The sequence below is a fragment of the Athene noctua genome, chromosome 9, assembly GCF_965140245.1.
Source record: "Athene noctua chromosome 9, bAthNoc1.hap1.1, whole genome shotgun sequence".
Taxonomy (NCBI): domain Eukaryota; kingdom Metazoa; phylum Chordata; class Aves; order Strigiformes; family Strigidae; genus Athene; species Athene noctua.
The window spans coordinates 9,180,137-9,201,000 of record NC_134045.1 but is presented as its reverse complement, the minus strand read 5'-3'; the positions used below and the strand labels follow the sequence as shown (position 1 = coordinate 9,201,000).

The 20,864-nt window shown below is 40.0% G+C and overlaps 1 long non-coding RNA gene across 1 annotated transcript in view; it reads left to right on the top strand.

Moving 5' to 3' along the window:
* LOC141963812 (uncharacterized) overlaps window positions 1-20,400 on the top strand; it is an 82,353-nt gene extending 61,953 nt beyond the window's left edge. Inside the window, exons 5-7 of the long non-coding RNA XR_012634212.1 lie at window positions 9,171-9,285; window positions 9,749-9,921; window positions 19,318-20,400. This is a non-coding gene — a long non-coding RNA (uncharacterized LOC141963812). The remainder of the gene's footprint in view (window positions 1-9,170; window positions 9,286-9,748; window positions 9,922-19,317) is intronic.
* The last annotated feature ends 464 nt before the right edge of the window (window positions 20,401-20,864 follow it).

Sequence of the window (20,864 nt, the reverse complement as noted above, 5' to 3'; positions counted from 1 at the left end):
TATAATGTGAAACACGGTAGGGGATGATGGTTTGTACTCAGTTAGGGTAAATACTGTTATAATACAGAATCAGAGTATAATTCACATTGGAAGGGACCTAGGAGATCCCAGGTCTTTTGGAGCAGAAAGGGACACCAGGTCAGGTTGCTTAAGGCTTGATCCAGGGGAGAGATGGAAACCTCCACAGCTGGGGACTTCACAGCCTCTCAGGAGACCCTGTGTCCTGCCTACATGGCCCCAGGGGAAGAGTGTTTTCTAGTGGCAGCCCTGGGAAAAAGAGGAAAGTCGTGACTGGACATGCTGGTCACACTGTTCTCACCCAGTGCTGATGCTCTCAGGTCCCTTTGTCTGTTTCTGTCTAAGAGTCACCCCTGTTCAGCTGATGCAGTTACTGCCACAAAGCAAGTCTGCCCATAATCCTCAGAAAGGGTGTATGCCTGTCATTTTTCTCTTCTTTTTCATTACATTGTTAATAAAGTCATTAAGAGACGAGAATAAAATTTATGTAGGGGGGAGGTCCACAGGCATTTAAGTGCATTTTCAAAATCACACAAGCACAAGTTAACTTTCTATTTTCATGTCTTATGCTCTGATTTCCTACTGTGCTCACTTCTGTGCTACGTTAGAGCGGCTGGACTTAGAGATCACCGAACCCTTTTTTTTTTTTTTTGACAAGAAATGGAACAACACTGGCATCTTGACTGATGTGCTCTCTCAATAAAAAATATGTCTGCTCTTTTAAGGCGTTTGTGTAAACTACTACGAGCCAATAATAGCTGCTGTGATTTTGTAATTGCAGAAAATTTCACTCATTGCAGTGCTATGGCCCCTGTGAAATCAATGATGCTGCATCAGTGTAGAAAAAAGTTTGTCCTAGTGATTTTAAAATCACATGTCTCTGTGAAGGCTGGTGGCTGACCTGGCTAGCTATCTGAAGCAAGTTTCTGTTGCTTCATGGCTGTCTTCAGGAAAGGAGCTGTAACAAACAGTGCTGGTTCCTGAAACTTGTTCAATGGAAATATATAGACTGATGCGCATTAAACAAAAAAAATATTTTGTTTTTAAATGAAAGACAGACAGACCAAGGCTGCTAATCCTAATGTTCTGGCTGTTCTGCAGATTTTATTGCACAAGTTAAAGAGATGTTTCTTTTCAATTTGTGGTGCTGGTTGTGTTGGTACAGAAACCAACACACAATCCACCCCAGGTAAAGCTATAAATGGGACACGTTTATTCAGAAATGCCCTCCTTCCAGGCAGAATGTACTTGCCTGGCCTATATTTACCCATAAGAAACTTGCCCAAATTTTCTGACTCAGAAGGAGACATGTTATCCCAAGGCCAGGACAGAAAAGTACCAGCCATCCCACGACTGCATGCTGGGAGTGTGATTTTGCATGGCTGGCCCAGGACTGGCACTCAATCCCATTGTGGTAATTTTTCACGAGGTCTACAGGGTACTTCCAGCCATGGTGGCACGGTCTTCGCATCCTGTTTAGTTTTGCCTTGCAGAATTGCCGAGTTTGCCAGTTCAAGCTCCCTGTGTTTGATATTTTCAACAAACTTCCCGGCTCCTGCAGTCATACCAGAAGCTTAGCTTTTAGTAAAAGTTTTTAGGCTTTCTAGGGATAGAAAAAAGTTTCTAAGCATGAATTTCAAATGCAAACTTCACAAACAAATAAAATGAACCTTTACATTCATTGAGCTTTAACATCTCCTCGTTTTCTAGGGCATCATTTCTGACTTGTGACTATGTGAGGTTGGCAGCACTGCCACTGACTCCTTGTGCATTTACACTGCATTTATGTTGCTTGGTTTGACATATTCCTGGGAGAATTATTTCCATTCTCTGTGCATTTAACTACAGTCTGGGCAAAGCAAGAGAATCTATTTTTGAATTCATGTTTTTTTTCTTTCTTTAGTCTCAGCCTTTATATCTTTTAGGATACTAATTAGGCTATTCATCTGAAAAATGTATAAATATGGGTATAATTATTGGTGATAAGTTGTACAAAACACTGGATATGTGTGTACAAATTGACACTGAATGGACTGGAGGGATATTTTGACAGCAGCAGGTAAAGTATTGGAAGGAAAATTAGAACATGCAATAATTTTGAATCTGCATGACATTTTGTGAATATTTACTTTGCACATACTTTTTTTATTTTTTTAAAAAAAAAGTTTTCCTTTCTAAAGTGTTGCCTTCTCTTGAAAACAGAGGAATTTAAAGAATTCTGTCAATTTTAAAAACAAAAAAGTTTTTATTTCTATCACGAAAGACCTTGGTGAGAGCTGTTATGGAAAGTAACAGGTGACAGAGGTTGACATCTGTCAGATCCTACTAGATGGTCATCGGTTTTGTCAGAGGACACAGTTTTACCAACTTCTACTTAAACTTTTCATTTCTGATTAATACAAAGATATGTACTGATTTCTGGATCTTGGCCAAAGACTGAAATCTTGTAAATTATATTTTACAAGTTTTCTAAAAGAGAAAAGACAAGAACTCTTTTCTCCAACCAGGTAAATGTGTGACTATAATAGTAGCAGAAAGATTCTTGAAGTGTTTTCTTTCACATGCATAGAAGTTCCTTAAATACAAGGCAACAAAGAACCACACCCGAGAAGATCTAAAGTAATTTTGTAGTTTGTGCTATGCTGGAATTTTTTTGTTTCATGAGTGTTTGTCTAAGAGGGCATGGTTGAAATGACCCTCTTAAAATCTACCGTTAAAACTTGAAATGACACAAGCCTGAATCATGCAAGCCAAAGGGCATTACCTTGGATTTATGTGCTTGAGTCTCTTGGCACAGGCAGAACACCCAGAAAATAGAGTTTCAATCAGTAGAAATGCTCCCAGATTCTACAGGTGTGTTGCTGTAGACCACAGTCTGAACATGTCTCCTTTCTTTCCTATCCGACAGTAGACTCATATTGGAACATGTCCAGTGCTTTAATGAATTACAAACCTGTAAAACATTTCTTTCCCTCTGCCTGTGGTAACTGCTCTTTAACCTGGCACTAAGATTGGGTACGAATAGGCACTTGAGACTGACTCACGGGGAAATGCACTGTGTGTGGAAACAGGGTTGTGCCACGGCACCGGGCCACCATACCTCAGCTGCGTGCCTGAGCACAGTGCCAAAGGATGGTGAGAACTGCCATGGCTGTGCTCGACACCAAGCACATGTGCAGGAGCTTCTTGCCAGAGCAGGGGTGCAAGGAAAACCTCAGTCGGGTGCGGGGAAGAGGTCTTGGGGCAGGGTCAGGCAGGGAAAGGCATTCCCGGTGTTTCTTCTGTGCTGCTCAGGGAGAGCAGTGCCAAACAACACATGCGCTGTTGGCATCTCCAATTACTTCAGCTTCTGTAAGTCAGGAACCATTCCACCAAAGCCAATGGCACCTCATTAACGTTAAACTGATGTGAATAAAAGACGACTGGGACATATATGTTTCCATACCTTTATACCGCTGGGTCTGATTCTACTTTTGCTCACACTGGTTTGATATTGATACAGCTCCTCTGGCTTCCATGACACGAATCTGTATTTAACCTGGGTCAGCAAGATCTCAATCAGCTAAATTTACTTCAAAAATGTGTGCCTGGAGCTGTTGGGAAAGGATGGGTCTGTAAGAGAAGAATAGAAGATGGGAGGTCAGAATAGGAAAGGGATCAAGAAACAGCTCAAGGATGGATCTTTATGTTTCTTGTCCTTGTTTGCCTACAGTTTGTTGCCTTTGTCAGTGAAAAATGGGAGAGATGAAAGAAGGGAATGTCTCTTGAGTTAGTGGTTGTCTTCAGGCTGAGCGAAGCCCTAGGGTAGAAGCATGTCAGTCCTCCCTCCTTCCCTCATTTCAGCTGTTCTGTGTTTTGGGAAAAAAAAAAAACCAAAAAAAAAAACCAACCAACCTTCTTTTTTTCCAATACAAAATAGGAAAGAACTACAAGGAAACGGAGCAGATTATTTTTTCCAGTTTGCTTTAGGGTTTCCTGGCATTTTTGCTACTGTACATTTATTTAAAGTAACCCTATCTGTTTAAATACATGCTGATCTTTGGTTGCTCTGAGATCAGAATCAGCCCCAAAGAATGCCTTTTGCTTGCAGTCATTTTTGTATTGTCAGTTCTTCCTCCTCACCCCCCGCCACGCTGACCTCCATGGTATCAGGTGACAGTAGGATAAACTGCAACATATGTGGTCCTGGGCAGAAAGCAAGTTATGATCCAAACCGATATAGAAACTGTGATCTGTTGTCAATCTCCTCAAGGATGGCGAAGCAATCTGTTTCCAAATGAAGGTAGATGTAAGATAAATTCTTTGACTGCTATTATATTTTTCTTGGCATTAACCAGATGCTATTACTCTTTTGTGGCTTTGTCACCACCAATTATGAACTAAAATAACATCTTCTGCTGCAAAGTGTCATGATCCAAAACTCCTATGCCCCTTTGCAGTTACACTGTGAATAAATAAAATCAACTCCAATGATTCATTAGTACACGATAAAACTTTTCAAAGTTATGTCAGGCACTTAGAGAGGATGTTTGGAAATAAAGGCTCAGTCCTTCAGTGTCTAATCGAGATGAACTGCCTCCTTAATTTTGCTGAAACAATGCGTGCAGCTAAGGGTTTGCTAAAGCTCTGGAAAGTTTTTTGTTGTGTGCACTATTTAAATATTCTGTGCAACTGTCAACATTGCAGACCCAAAATGAAAACAAATCTTTTATAGTGAAATTTAGGATGTTATGCAATAAACTGAAATTTATTGTTTAATCCTCCAACCAGGCTATTGCACAGCAAATGGAATTAATTAAGATTTTTTTGTTGGCTGTCTCAGTTTCACAATAAACATATTTTTATTTGAGCTATGTGCGTATATAATGAAAATATTTCAAGGAAAAATAAATTATTCAAATGGAGCAGCTTTGTTGTAAATCATACTGCAGCTTTTTATAACTGTAATTTATATCAGTATCATTTGTTAGAACTGGTAAAATACTGAAAGCTCTTTAAAAAGGTAAAATTATTTACTTTTTTATTGTCTAGACTATATGTAAGCCACTGCTAATTAATACTGACCTTTCTGATGGCTTTGCAACAGGCATAACTCAAACAAATCAATTATAAATGATTTTTCAACGTAAACTTTTAACAGTGTAGCCTAAGGGCTTGCTCAACATAAAAGTACAATTTAGAAAACATAAGTTTTAACTAAGGTCAGGGTATATCAGGCGATGATGGATGTACATGTAAAAACATCTGACTGCGGAATGACAACGATTTTTTCAAGACTAAGCAAAATGTTGGTGGCAGTGATAAGTAGAATGAAAAATCGCCTTGAACGAACTAGCCAGAAAGTTTGGGTTTGGGGTCTGGGTTGCTGTTTTTTTGGTTGGGGTTTTTTGGTATTATTTTGGTTTTCTTCAGAGTTTTACAAATCAGAGTTCCAGGGATGCCACAAACATTATATAGCCTGAATTTTAGACCTATTTTCTACAGCAGACCCATGAGAGAGTCAGACTTTTCAACATCATCTGCAGTCTTGTGTCTCAGGTAGAAATTAGCCTCTTTTCTTTCTTTTCCTAGCTGCTGGAGCAGAGCTCCCCTATGACAGGCCTGCGCCACATGTCTGGAGCCACTGGCACATGGTGTGGCACTGACTGCTGTTCGTGACACAGCTCAGCTGGCTTTAAGTTTCCAGCTACTGAATGGAAAATGTCATGGCCCTGAAATGCAAAGCACTGATCTAGGATATCCTAATGTCACAGGTTTAAGCTTGTTCACCATTTTGGAGAGGTAAATCTGGGGAGAAGATCTCTGTTTGAGTAGGTGGTGGTTGACTGCTCCATGCTGTCTTTAAGACTATTCATCCTTATTGTCTGTCTTTCAACAGCCGGAGTGAAGCTGGCACAAGCTTACATCATGTGCTGTATCTAATTTGGTAGAAGCAGTCACATGTCTATAGTGTGATCTGTATCAGATTTGTACAGCTAAGTCATCTGGTATCAATTCTTGTGGAGCAAAGGCTCCATAGCTGCAGACCCTCACATGTTCCTGGAGCTCCTGCTCCCGTCTTGTAACTCATTTCACACAGTTTTCCCTAGCCCTGATCCTCTGCCATCTCCCCAATTGACCTGACGCCCCTTCAGTGGCTCAGGAACATCTTCTCCCAGACACACAAGTCACCTCATCCTGGACTCAGCAGTCCAGTAAGTCACACAAGCTTTGTAAACAATTCCTGAACCTCTCACTCTTTGCTGTAGACAGAGTAAGAAAATCAGAGGTGCTGATACATCCCTCCTTCTGCTTTGAGAAGGCTGTAACTTTGCTTCCCTTCACATGTGTCTTCACAGACTCTTGCAAAGAGGTCAGAGAAAATTGTTTCTTATCAAGCCACTTCTTTCTCTTCTCAGCTGAAAATCATTGTCCTGGTCATCAGCACACCACCTGCTGTGACTGCACCTGGCTCCTCCACCCACAAGACGTAGTGAAGGACAGCCAAAGACATAGCCATGGTTTCACAAAATGTGGATGGAAACCATACATTGGACCTGGGTGACCAGGTTATCAGCCAAGCTCTGACTGAAGGTTTATAATTTTGTTAAGTAAAAGCTAATTTTGCTGATGAAGTAAAGGCTAATTAATTTTATTTTTAATAAAACCACTGCCACCTTCTATATTTATTAGAATTCCAACCTTTGAGCAAATATTTTGTGTATACAGTTGTTGGTGAAACCCAATGGATGCTACTAGGAAAACCAAAACCTTACAGCTTAGTTGAATTAGAAATATTTATAACTTCTGCTATCATTCTTAATTGTTCTCTCTTCTTGTGAGCAAAGTCATTCCATTGATGCAGTCTCCCTTCTTTTCTTGTCATCTATAATTACGTTGAAGGGATTAATAATTGTACATTTTATCCTGCGTCTCGACTTGATGACAGGGCATTGTTTAATGAGAGCACAATCAGTGTCCTGGCTCTTTGGGAAAGCCAAGGCAGCGCTTGCAGTGCAAATCGTTGAAAACAAGCACATGGGAGCTTAAGCATTCTTTAATAACTCATTCTTCTTGTTTGGTTAGCAATTTTGATGATTTTTGTCTGTTGTGCCTGGCTCTGCTGCTGTAGAGGCATGGTTATTTATGGTGCCAGAGGGGTTTATGATCTCTTTATATAAACTAGGGGACGGGGGTATAATATAGCAAATTCGGAGTCATTGCAAGTGTTTTAGTTTTGCAACTCTAAGGCCAAAACCAAACATCCACTGACAGAAAACATAGGGTGGATATTTTTCTCCCCAAGTTTTAAATCATTAAGAAATAACTGTTGATATTGTTAATATTAACCATTAGATCAAGAATTATCCATTAGCCTGTAATAGAATTAAAATACTGGGTAGGATGCTGATGTGCCAAGTACCTAGAAAAGCTATGGATTTGTTACATAGGCACGCTTTGTCCTGTCTGTAGCTTTTATTTCTACTTAGGTATTTAGATTATATTTGCTAATGGCAAGATGATGTTACAAAATGGCACTCCCCCTGTGTTGGAAACAATTACTCAATTATTTCCTTCTCAGAGGTGCCACAGGTTGATGTACTTGTATGGAGTGTGGGACCATATGTGCTTGATCTGAAACAAAGGGTTTAGAAAGGTCTCAGCTGGGTAAGATGCGTTCTGCTTGCAGCATTGTAGTCCTTGAGGGTTATGACTTTTACAGTGCTCACAAAGTTTTTTAGCAAGCACTTGGCTGCTTTTTGTCCCCTAGCAGCATTCTGGAGTGCTTGCCCTGACAGGGAACCTGGACAGTTTCTGTGGGACCTCATGGAAGGGCTCAGCCTCATCGCAGCAGAGAGCACTAGCTCCAAACCTGCTTTTCCTCTTCTCTCCCCAACAGGAATCTGCAGCAGCTTTGTTTTGCACTGTATGATGGCTGTGGCATTTCCCTGCACCATGGCTCAGTTGTGGCAGCACAGGGAGGGACAGTGACTATCCCCTTTGTGGCAGTTTAGCACCTATCTGGCAGCGTGCCCTGTGCGAGCCGGGGGATTAGCACAGGGACAGAACTACACCACCCAGAAACTTTGCCATCAGTGAAGGGAAACGTCACTATAAATTAGGAGAGAGTTTGAGAGTGCCAGCTGACGTACTCAGACAAATCCTGAGAGCTCGACTGATGCTCAGGGTACCAACATTTGCCCTGGGTGCTGGTCCAAGGCCCTGGAGCACCAGAAGGTACCACAGAATGAGTGCTTCAGTACCCCACGCCTTGTCACACAGCCGTGGCAGGGTGACAGGCTTCTCTCAGCTAATTTCTGGGGGACTTGGACTCCAGTCCCAAGTCAGGAAGTGAATATACTACCCAGTGTCAACCTCCCCTTGGGTGGCATCCTATCCTGTAAGTGCACTGGTGAAGGACACTGCACAATGTCCCCCAGACCTTATTAATGAGGGAAGCGGTTTTCCCTCAGACCTTCTTCAAATAACCAGCATGTTATCAGGCAGCCCAGAACACACTCTGTCCTCTTGTATTATATGAGCAATTCAGATTTTTGCATAATATATTTAATTTGTAACTTATGAATGTGGTAATTTGGGAGACATTTGAGTAGGACATTTATTTTCCTTGTTACTGCTAGTGTTTGAAATGATGAAAATTTATTCCTTCTCAAGTGAAGTACATGGGGAAGGGTAGTCAAGAGCTCAGGCTGTGGGCAACGGGACTGCAGGGGCCAACAGTGTGTTCAACAATGGTATATATTAATGTGGAATGCAAGAGAGGGACTTTTTTTTCCTTTTCTGCTCCCACTTTATTTTTCAATGACAGAAGCTGCCTTTGAAAGACAAGAGTAGAATTTTTTGAACAGACTCCCTTTTCCCTTCAAAACTTTAATGTTACAGGTGTGTCAGTGTAGCTGTTTTACATGCTTCCACAGGGCTTGCTGCGGTGGGGGAATGGTCTTAGATCAGGGCTACTGCCCTCCTTAGCTCCTTTATATTGCTCAGGGTTTTATATACCATTATTTATACTTCAGTATAATTTTTATTTATTATATATTTTATTTATTAGATAATTAATCTATTAGTTTAAATTATTACCTAATTTTATTATATTCTCTATTGTAATATATATTGGTTTGTATTTATAATTCTTATTTATCTTTTTTCAGATGGTTGGAAACTATCAAAATATGAAGAAACACCAAGAAATAAATAGGGCACCCTACAGGAGTCATGAGTCTATCACTGACCTTATGTTCTTTTAACAAGACTTGCTGACTCAAGGTTAGCCTACAAGGGTTAGCCTGGATGCTGCTCCCCATGCTTACACACGCACACATGCGTGCACACATTCACACACTTACACGCAGAAACATAATGGTGCCTCAAATCCAGAAAGACCAGCAGTGTCTGGAGGCTGGAACCAAACCCTAACCATCACCTCTCCCAGCAACGTCCCCATTGTGCAATGGTAGTTCATTACATCAGCATACTTTTGGTCTGCCAGTACCAACCCACATCTCCTGACAACCTCTTGTCTTCCTTCCTACTTGGTCATCTCTGCTAGCTCGGTACTTTAACCTCACTTTTTGCCTGCTCCATGTCAGTGCTACTTGCACAACATCTGCTCTGAGATGTCTTGCAAGAAAATGCCCTGGAAATCGCTGTGTGGTTTGCAGAATTAATTTGCTAGTGACTCTCTCATTAATAGTTGTTGCTGCCAAATGCTGTTTGCTTTTACTTTCAGAAGTGCCTGCACTAATAACGAGTACCTCCATTTGGAAATTATTTACATGAAGAATTGTCCATGTCACTGCCACAGACAGCAGCTCTGGACTGGGTGAGAGGGAGATGCTGCAATGAATTCACGGGGCAGCTCAGCTGCTGCGAATGCTGGGACATCTTATTAGCATGCCAAAGGTGAGGCTGCGTGGCAAAGGCATTACAGTAGTTTCCCAGCAGCACTAGTGCTTCCTTTCCATAATCTAGGCATGTTAAGGGCTAAAGTCTTCAGGACAAACTAAGTGCAAATTGATATTATCAATACATTTGGGTCTGGGAGGAGATCTAACAGGTTTTTCATCTGTGAGGAGATATATGTCTCTGGATGTTCTGCAGGGGAGGCACATGGGAGGGCAAGACCAATAGCAATGACCAGCAAAAGCAAATGCCAGACAACAGCTCTCTGGAGGATGCTTCTACAGCGAGCTGCAAATTTCCATACTCTCCTGGCTGCCCTGCCTGAGACGATAAGTACTTGACTACTTCACAGCAAAAAAGTCCTGGGAAAAGCAGAACTATTTCTTGTGATAAAGGCTGGCTGCACAGTTCAGGAAGATGAGCTTGTCAGGGATGCTGCTGCACTCAGGCTGAACCTGGGGGAAGTGTGCCTGTTCCTAATAAATGTTGTGTGTATTTATGTGGCAGTCATTGTACTTAGCAAGGAAGGAGTCACAGAAATAATTAGTTAAGAGCGTGAGGTTTTTGGCACAGATTCCCTTTCTCAAGTAGCTGTGATGTTCGTATATAAGAAAAATTGATTTGGCATCTAGACAGGATTTCAGCACGCTCATGGTTATGGAAATCAGCTATGGGCATGGAGGAAATCTGTATATTGATTCATAAACTGACTTGATGACTTGTTCATGCTTTAATATTTTCATGGGCTTTTACCCAAAATAAAAATGTTAGTAGGTACCACTTGACTGTGCTACAGCACCATCTAAAATGGTGGGAAGAATGCAGGGAAGAAAATGGATTTCCTACTAGAAAGAAGCCCTTACTGTCTCTGTTATTTCATTTTTTCCTTAAAGAAGAATTTTTTTGTCATTGTCCTTGCTTTTTGTTTTAAAATGTGCACATACATAACACCCAGAGAAAAAATGGTTTCTTATGAAATACCCCCAGTTTCATGGACACTTTTTGTTTTGCAAGACCTCAGGAAATCCAGTCCTCCTTCTCACACGACCATGTGCTGCTACTGCTAAAACTGCCATGACTGTGTGCATGTAATAGTTTGAGAAAAGCTTTATTTTTGTATCATGTAGTAGGGCAAAATCCAGCATGACCTGCTGACTCTTTTTTTTTTGTTAGGTCAGTCTGGTTAGAGGGTGTTTAGTCAGCATCAGCACCAATCCAAGACTGCCTTGTGAAAAACATCTACAATACACTGACTCCTCATGAAGATGTTTCTCTGCAGGTTTAAAATCTTAATCCCTGAATAATACCTCCACCTGCTTTGTGGTTGTCTTTGGAGACCTTCCAGTGCTGTCCAGTCTTAACCCTATATGACATAAGTTATGTGGGCTTGAAATGGAGGCAGTATGGCTGCTGGCCATTATTAAAATGAACAGAAACTATGTCGTGTGTAATTTCATCTAAGATCCAGTGTGATAACAACATGCGACCAAATACCGATCTCATTTGCAACAGTATGCTTCCGTTGTGACTTCAGAAGAAATCAATGGGTGTAATGTAAGATGAGTCACAATGCATACACCGTGCCATAGCAGAGCAGAATTTTCTCCATAAATAACATCTCTTTTGGCAAGACACAGGAAAAAAAGCCTGAAAATCTATACTATATTGAACTACATAGTTCAGGAAAGAGGCCTTAGACATAACAGTACATTTTTGAACATGTAGGTTGTTCCTTGTGGACTAAATCTTCCCTTAAGACAGTTGGTTACTAATTTTCACAAAATTTTTGAAGTCTTTTCCATGCCTGGAGTGTAGGATTAAAAGATCTCTGGGGCCTTGTTTGAAACTACTCTGTATACCACCTTACATACTGAAAGCACTCATGGAGAAACCAGGGAGATGTCTCGAGGTTCATTGCTAGAACATGGAGAAATTTTTATATCCTCAGGAAGAGACAAGAAGGCCATTTTGTTATTTGATGGTTGACTTCTTGCTGCTTATTAAATAGTCTGCCAAACTTGTGGCTAACAAGTGATTTAAATGTAGTTTGAAGGCAACTTTTGTTTCCTTCAGCTGCTATTTTAAGAAAGATCCCTTAAAATTAATTGACTGATGAACTATATAATTGATGCTGTCTACGCAGTGTGCACCGGCCAAAACTGCTGGGTAGCGAGAGCATTGGCATCTTCATAGAGGCTGCTCTAAACCCTTTCGAGAACCTCTGCTTGCCCTCTTTGTATGCTCTTGGGTAGGAGAGGGCATGTTTGGTTTTCTGCTTACTCTATTCCCTTTTGTACTTGTTCATTTGCTAGGTGCATAAAGGAGAGGAGGTCACTTGTGCACATGGGATAAAGAGGTATTATGAATTCTAAAGTGTTTGCTTTATTGGGAAAAGCACAGCGAGCAGGAGAGCACAGGAACATAATGTGTGAATTTTTAATGAATGCTGTGCCAAGTGTTTGTGCATTTTTTTTCTACCTGTAGCAGCTTTATTCATTTGGGAGAGTACTGCGTACAAGATATTCTTTAGTAGTATGCTGGCTGCTGTTTAGTTTTAATAAATTAAATCCTTTATATCAATGTAATATTCTTTAGACAAGCACTTCCAAGACAGATTAGAAATGAACTTAAGGGGATTAAAAGCTTCTCTTGCTAAAAACAATGTTTCAGATGGGAAATCCACTTATTTATGTCACTTTCAGTGGACTACATTTGTCTTTAATATGTTGCTACTGTTAAAGAAAGCAGGGCTTTGCCCATGACTTCAGCTTTTCTGCTCTGCTTTACATATACAGCAATGTTTATTTTCTTCAGTACAGTAAGTCACTTTGGGAAAGATTGATGGCTTCCCATAAAACTGTGAGCAACCATTTTCTTTCTTATTTAGAGAAAACAAAAGATTTAATGGATCTGGCATTTTAAATAGTGTCAGTCTCTTTGTAAAATAGGAAACTGTGTGAATGGAAGGTATGAGCAGGGAGAAAAATCTGCTTGGATTTTTCCCTTGCTGCATTGTAGTGAACTGAAAACCTCCACTGGGAGGTTCTTGTTAGCTGTGAAATCCTGGACATCTTGGGAGCAGCCTGATTTAGCTGGTGTTAGCTCAGGTTTGTGAAGCAGACTGAGGGGGAGTCACTAGCTCACAAGCTTTTTCCCCTAACTTGTACCAGGTTATTTGTTTCTATATTAAATGCTTGTCCTAGTACATGGTTCAATGGTGTGTCAGTCCCAGTGGTGGGGCCTCTGGTACCAACCCAAAATCTCTTGAACACACTGTGCAGAGATCTGATTTGTTATACCACCACTCCATAGGTATAAAATTGTCATCGGGCAGTCTGTATGTGAGATCAGGTACAGTCTGTCCCGGATGCACTAGCTGTCTACTGCTCCATCAGTAGACATCCAGCCAACACAAACTGAGTGCTTTGGTCAACTGAGCAAAGCCGCAGCCATTCCGCTCTTCAGAGCCTCCTCACATTTGTCCTGCAGGGTATCTGGTCATGCACAGATGGCTATGAACCTTAACAGGACGTGGTTTGGTCCTAGGCTCTGTAGGAGTTTGTCATTAATCACCAACCAAGTCACACAATACCAACCTGGAAATGGCTGGCTGCCCCCTGATGCTCTCACACTATGAAATCTCAACAGGGCAGGATCCACCCCTGTGAAATAAGTGAGGATCTCATGGGGATGAACAATGAGAAGGTTGAATATTCTGAGTATTCAAAGAATTTTAAGACCGTATTTCAGCCCCATAAGAGACAATAATGCAGTCAGAACTTTAAGTTCATCTCCTGAACTACAAAAATGCACAATTTTGGAGTTTACTCCCCACAACTGTTGAATGCAGTGAGGTCAGAGAAGGTACTAGGACATGGCTGATTTCCCAAAAATGTTAAAGAGGGAAGACCTCTTGAGGCTCCTCACAAAACATCTTGAAAGGGAGGAGACTGGGAAGCCTTTGAGGACCATTTGTTTTTACCTTTTCCTAAGTGACTTAAAAGTCTTTGGTCTACAGTGAGGACAGAAGAAATTATCAGAGTAAAATGAAAACTAGAAGAAATATGAGAAATTAATGTTTTAATTGGAACAAGGCCTTTCAGTCTTTTGTTGCCATTTGTATGTGAGACTGTGAAACTGCAGTGCTTGCTCCTTACGTGACAGCCACAAGAGCACAGCTATAGTTTGCAGATCTGTTATTATTCAGTTGCATTGCAACATTGGGCAGAGGGAGAGGTTCAGCCCCACAGCACATAAAGTTTGTCTTGGTAACTGTGTCCCTGACACAGTGCTGGATTTTGTTATTTTAGGCACACATCCCCCCCACCATTACTTAAAACAAGTTTCAGAATAATTTCCATTCCATCATGTTTCATTATACAATAAAGTATTATTTATTTAAATGGTTTCTGAAGTAATTTATTTCCCGGTACCTGGTTAAAACAAGATCCTTTCCCTTAATGGATTCAGGCCACTGATACTCTAGGATCCACTGCACAGTTTTGGTTGGTCTTCAAACATTGCTAGTGTCCCCTTTCTACACCCAGAAGCTGATGCTCAGATTGAATTGTAGTGCATCTGACTGAGGGATACATTTTCAAAGCAAAGCTCAAGGATTGAGTTGCATGATTCTACTGGTATTCAAAAGGGCCCTACAGTGAGGCTTTGTATTAACTTTGTATTCCTAGGATTGTACAAGAATGGGCTGGGAAGCAGAAATTAAACCACCATCTTTATTTTTAATTACTTTGTTCTGTTTCGTTTTCTGAAGCCAGATTTCACTCCTTTCCCCAAAACCACATTTTTGCTAGTCATAGCATTTATCACACATCTAAATCCTTATATATTGCACATGATAACAAGAGCTGACTGAAATTTCACCACTAGTTTTAGAGTGGAGAGGGTAAATTCATTTTCTGAACAATAATGATGGGCTCTTCTGTCAGTGTAGCCACTATGTGTGCACTGGTCCTAACAGCTGGGGATAAAACTTACATACTTTGTTATACAGCTTATCTGGAAAAGAAAAAAAATTATCATTTGAGAAAAAAATACATAATTAGGATCAGGGCTGGAATTTCACTGGGAAATGTGGTATAAAAATGCTTCTCATTTTAAATTAAGCTTTCAATGGCAAGTGCTTGGCTTTCAGCAACTCCTCTGAAACTCTTTTAATTGAAGTTCCATGAAAATCTGGGGAGTTCAGCTCAAGTTCACTTCCCAAACCCATCCTGATTTCATTAAAGATCTGATCTTTCTTTATTTGCCAATAAAATATATATGTGTGTGTGTGTGTATAAATCAGTATCTGCTATACAACTGTTGTTTGTTTGGTTTTTTTTTTTAAAGAGACAGTTTCCCTTTTCTTTATGAAAGATGAACTCTGCTCTGTGCATGCAATGAGAGATAGAAGGAACAATCTGTGGGAGATCCTTCCTGCTTCCCCCCAGGCTGGGATTTGGAGCAGAGGACCACACTTATTGCTTGCCTCATCTGACTTGTGTTCTGCACCAGTTGTGGCAATCTCATGATCATCTCTTTGTGGCCTGGTTAAGCTCAGGCCAGTTTCTTTAGCACAATGTGTTAACGTAGAGGAAACACCATGATCCGCATGAGCTGAGGCTTGAGCTTGCCTTGGTCAAGCTTAGGGTATTTCCATGTTATTTTCATGTTACTATTTTCTGTTCCTGTCTCTAAGACCAAATAAAGGTCTTGATTATTCAGAAGGAATGGTCTTGCTCCGGGCTTTTATCTGGACAGTGATGTTCTGATTATTTTTTTTTTCTTTTAAACCTTCAGTTTCATTCCTTTTCCATCTGCAGCGGCCAGATATGCCTGTAATGGCACCAAGGGGCTGAGGCTATTTAAACCAAGACATATTATCTCTTTGCTAAACCAGTCAAATAGTAAGACGTGTCTTCAAAAATTATATCCATATATCAGAGATTTTCAACTCAGCTAGAGGGTCCTTTCAAAGCAGTGAATTTGGAGACATTAATTTTGCCCCTTCTGGGCAGAAACCAGGGTTCCCATTTCCTTCAAAATAAGCTCTGTTGTGTAGATTCCCATGGGACAAGAGGATGGATTCCTGGGAATTGCTGGTGTTCCCATTTTTATTTTGTGTGAGCCTCCAGATGAAAATGTGTTGAAAATGGTGTAAATCCTGAGTTCCCCAAGGCAGAGAACTGTGATATACTCGAGTCCTGTATCAGCTCACTGTATAGCAGCATGCCAGTGACTCTTCTGTTATCATTTGGTACCTATTTTTCAGTTTTGTCCCACTCCTAGAGTAATAATTGACACTGGGTTCTTTTGTTTTATTCTATTATTATATTCCACTGTTACTGCAACTACTACCTGTTCCACAACACTCCTTGCAAGCCCTGCACATGCCTATCTGCAGTTTTAGTGAATCAGATCTCGTGTTTCTGATCAGGGTCCAGCTGGAACTACACATCTTTGTTTCATGTATTTAATATACTCAAAATGCACTAAATGACAGTTTATAATATCATTATCAACAGTTAAAGACATTATAACTTCAAGAAATGAAAAGAAAGTGCAGCCATATGTGGAAATGCTTTATTTTGTGCACTTTTAACCCTCACAATAGTTCAGCTGCAAAAATGGGGACAGCAACGAGAGGCAGGGAGAAAATTGTATGTCTGCAAAATCATTTTTCAGCTTTCCCTCCACTGCTGTCATGAAAGAGCACTGCACTATTTGGATGGTAAATAACAACCGAGGACTAATTTATTTTTCTTCATAAAATTATTTCTTGAATTGGATTCAAATGTGTTCCTTATTACACGGTTTGATAATTCAGTGATGCTTTCCCCCCATAACATACGAGCTGATTTAAACCTTCACTCCAAACAGCCCCAGGCTTATTAAGAACAGTGTGGACTGAGTATGGATTAGGTTTAAAAGTAATAAAAAAGTAGACCTGTTGGTTAGGTGAAAAATTCACTATCAGATTCCTGAGTGCAGCTTTCTTTTCATGTGCAAACTGCATTAAATGAGGCATTTAATTCAACAAATCCATAGTTCTGATCCACCAGAAATAGAGACTGGGTTAGTTCAATTTGTAACAAACGATCTCCATATGATCAAAGTCCTGAGAGCTGATTCCAACATACTGCTTAAATTAGTCTAACACCGAAGTGTTTGGCTCTGGGACAATATTTGGAATGTCTTACCAGAAGAAAAATTCCTCTGCACACATGGTTCCAATATCTGGGAATGCCAACCTTGCTTTTTAATGGGCTGACAGGGAGCCTCCGTGCTAACTTTCTGACTCCAAAAAGTTCTTGTGCTGTCACCCGCAAACCAGCTTGGATAATTTTTCCTTGGCTTCCTTATTAAAGCCTGAATGAAGGGATTGTGTGGCTTTCTTAATGTCACTTGGTCTGCTTGCCATAAATTCAAGCACTCATGATGAAAGCTCCACTTATATTTCGCTGGGAAATGGAATCAAGGAGAATGCACCCTCGTTCACAATAAATAACTAAAGTTGAGTTATTAAGTGTATTTCATATACCGGTGCCTTATTACATCAGCAGTTTAGATAATGGCTTCTTAAAAATACTCCTCTACTGAAGTCTATGAAGAGCGGGTTGCACATAGGCGTCCCTATGCATGAAAACCAAAACAGCCGGCTCGAGCAATAACTTAGGACTGTATTAACAAATATCAAATATTTACATTTTTACATGCTGCTGTCTGTTTAGATTAAGCAACCATAGCAATAACAGCAGTCAGCAGTGAGGGCCCTATTTGCTCGAGCCCTGCCAGGGAATTCTCAGCTGGGATTGTTTGTTTGCTTTGTGCAATGAAGACTCGAGCTGTTTACATTGGAGCTCCAGTTTTAGAGAGTGCTAATTACACTCCACTGCTGAACCCCTCTATTTCTCAGAATCTGCTGTCCTGCAAAAATACTTTACATCAGTCCTGGGGAAAGCAATCTGACTTGCGGCAGGCAACAAAGGGTGCCCCAGTGCTTTATAACTGGGGTGTTTTTTTTAATGTGGTAAGCCGTGCTAAATGGAAGTTCATGCCTTTAACTCCTCTTGCTTTTTTATTTTTTTTAAGAAATGGACAACATTTTCAAAGTCCTTGGCTGAATTTTCTCTTGTAATTTTACTGCTTTTATGGAACTTCTTAATGTGAAATTGGCTGATGTAATTCATATAGAGGCGTGCATAGTATATAGCTGTCTATTTGCATACATTAAACATGCGTATCATTCTTTACATTTTTCCCCCATTATTATATGTACAGTGAGATGTAATAAATTGACACTCACCCAGGAACAGGCAGAGCTGATGACAGTGAGTAAATACCCTGATTAGCATGTTATTGTTATAACTTTGCAGTTCCTCCCTGATTAGTTAAAATAGATGTTGTATAGTTAAGAGATTATTTTAAAATCTCTGCTAAGCATTGCTCAATACTTTTTAACAGCCAGAATGGGAGAAGGAACAGGATGAAGGATGGAAGGTTGGCACTCAGAAATTCAGCAAAACCACTGCTTTCATGGTAACTATTCTGAACAGGTGGCTAAGTAAACCAATTAAACAGACTTTAAGAACAAATTATGATAGTAATCCATTGTCTGGGATCATTGAAATGCACTGTGTGGAATCTGTTCCCCAGAGCCGCCTGAATAATGAAAATATATTTTTGTATAATTTTATTGTTTTCCTATCTTCATTAAATGTTCAAAGGATCTTGCTCTTTTTTTTTTTTTTTTTTCTCCTTAGGGGTGGATGGAGGGGAAAAGAGAGAGAGCTTTTTCCAGAATTTTTAAAAAGGGTGTGAGCTGATTAAAAAGAAAAATTGTTAACATGTAAGAACACCTTTTCCTTCAAACAGAACAAGAGTTTGCTAATGAAATTTTGTAACTATTTTAGAAAGATAATTTTTTTATTATAAGTTGAAAACATTCAATAACTTTATAGACATGTATGAATGAAAGCTCAAAGTCATTCCGACAGAAATATTTTGATCAAAAAAGTGCCTGGCAAAGACCAGTAAAGTGTGAAATATGAAAGCAACTAATTTTAGACCTTTTAGCTTCATCAGAGGGCTCCAGTTTTGGGGAAAGACTATTCAAGGGCAGGGAGGACAATCTTCCAAACCATGTGCTTGAGCTGATTCAGCCTTCTCATTGTCAAATCTTTAATTTCATTGGCATAGCTTTAAAGTTAACACAGGTCCTGACAACTTTTGGGCTGTAACTAGTAGTCTCCAATACAGACCATCTCCTCTGCATGGTCTTGCCCAGTGATACACTGACATTGATTAAAAAAGACACTGAAGACGACAAACATCACTATATATATATTAAGGAGAGAGAATAGTAAATTTCTGCTTTTTGTTTCTTTTTCTTTCTAGATCTGGGACAGAAAAGAGTTCTCCAGAATGATTCAGGCCATTGTATAGCAACAGCTCCAAGTTGCCACATAGGGCTGCATTTGAACTGCTGACCTAGGAACAAAATAAATTATGTGTAGGCTGAGGTATGGGGATGGTGAGTGACAGAAGAATAGGGCTCAGGAATGGTTTTCGAGAGATTCCGTATTCTTTTAAGTAATGTAACTGTTTAGCCAATTTATTCATGTGACAAGTTCCTTTTTTAACCATCCTAATTCACCATTTAGCCTAAGATGGGCTTCATTAGTTTATTAGATATTCATTGAAAGTGATCTTAGCATAAATATAGTTCCAGAGAGGATTACCGTTCAGGGAATCTATTCTTTTAACCGATTTATTTGGCTACCAAGTATTTGTGAAATGGACTCATATTTACTTAGTCTCTTAATGAAGTCTAGAAAAGCTTTTCTGCAAAGGGAATATTGTTTTGTCAAAATTAGCTTACTTAAATAGTTTTCAAAGCACTCTGAGAACAAAGATTTCAAAGCTACAGCTCCAGCCTAATATTTACTTTTTACACTGTACAGTAGTTTAGACTTGCCAGAAAAAAGTGCACTTGCTTTTTTGTTTTGTTTTGTTTAAATTTCTCTACTTCTAGTTGTGAGATATATATGTCATTTCTAGGGGTATGGAACTAATTGAGGAATATGTCCTGCCCTTGTTGAGGTGAACAGGGCAGATAAATAAAAACTCCATTGGACATAAATCTCCTCCACTAACTTCAAAGAAACAGGATCCTGCTAAGTGTATTTGTATAATGCAGTAATTTATGCAAAAAGCAGCTTTTGTCAGCAATGCAACAAAGCAGCTTTGATAAATGTCCCCTAATTTATTGTCATGTATCTCAAATCAAAGTAAAACATTTACAGCCTGCATACTGAAGGAACCCAGGCCCAGGGTACTTAAAGGGTTTCTCTCCCTTTCTATCCCCCCCCCCCCCCCCCCTTTTTTTTAAAGTACAAAAAGCTAAGTTGGGCAAAAGGTTAAAAAGGATCTGTTTTGAATGCTAAGTACTTTATACAAATTATGGGAAGAAATAATAATGTAGCTGCTTAAAGAATGACAGAAAAGCCTGTACAAATTCAGATTAAAAAATCCGCTTAGCTTTTCTCTTATGGATGGTGTTTGACAAATCATAATGTGGATGCTAATTGTGTTTTACAGAGACAATTCCAGTTTCTCAGGTTCTGAAGGAATAAAATGGTGACTGTAGACAGTGAGTTTGGAGTCAGTGCTTCTCTTCCCATCTTGCCTATGGATTCTTCTAAGCAGCTGTCTTTCATGTGCATAGCTCATTTTGGAAGTCAGATCAAGTGTGAGTTGTTGGGGAGAACTTTTATTACTGACTTCAAGGAGGAAAATCACACCCTAGAAGAGGAGAAAGCCAACAGTGCCACGAGCTCCATCCCCACCGAAGGGCTGACAGTTCTTCCGTGCTGCAGAAACATGTTGACTTTTCTCCCTACTTGGGAGAATTATTCGACCTACTGGTCTGACACAGTCAAGCA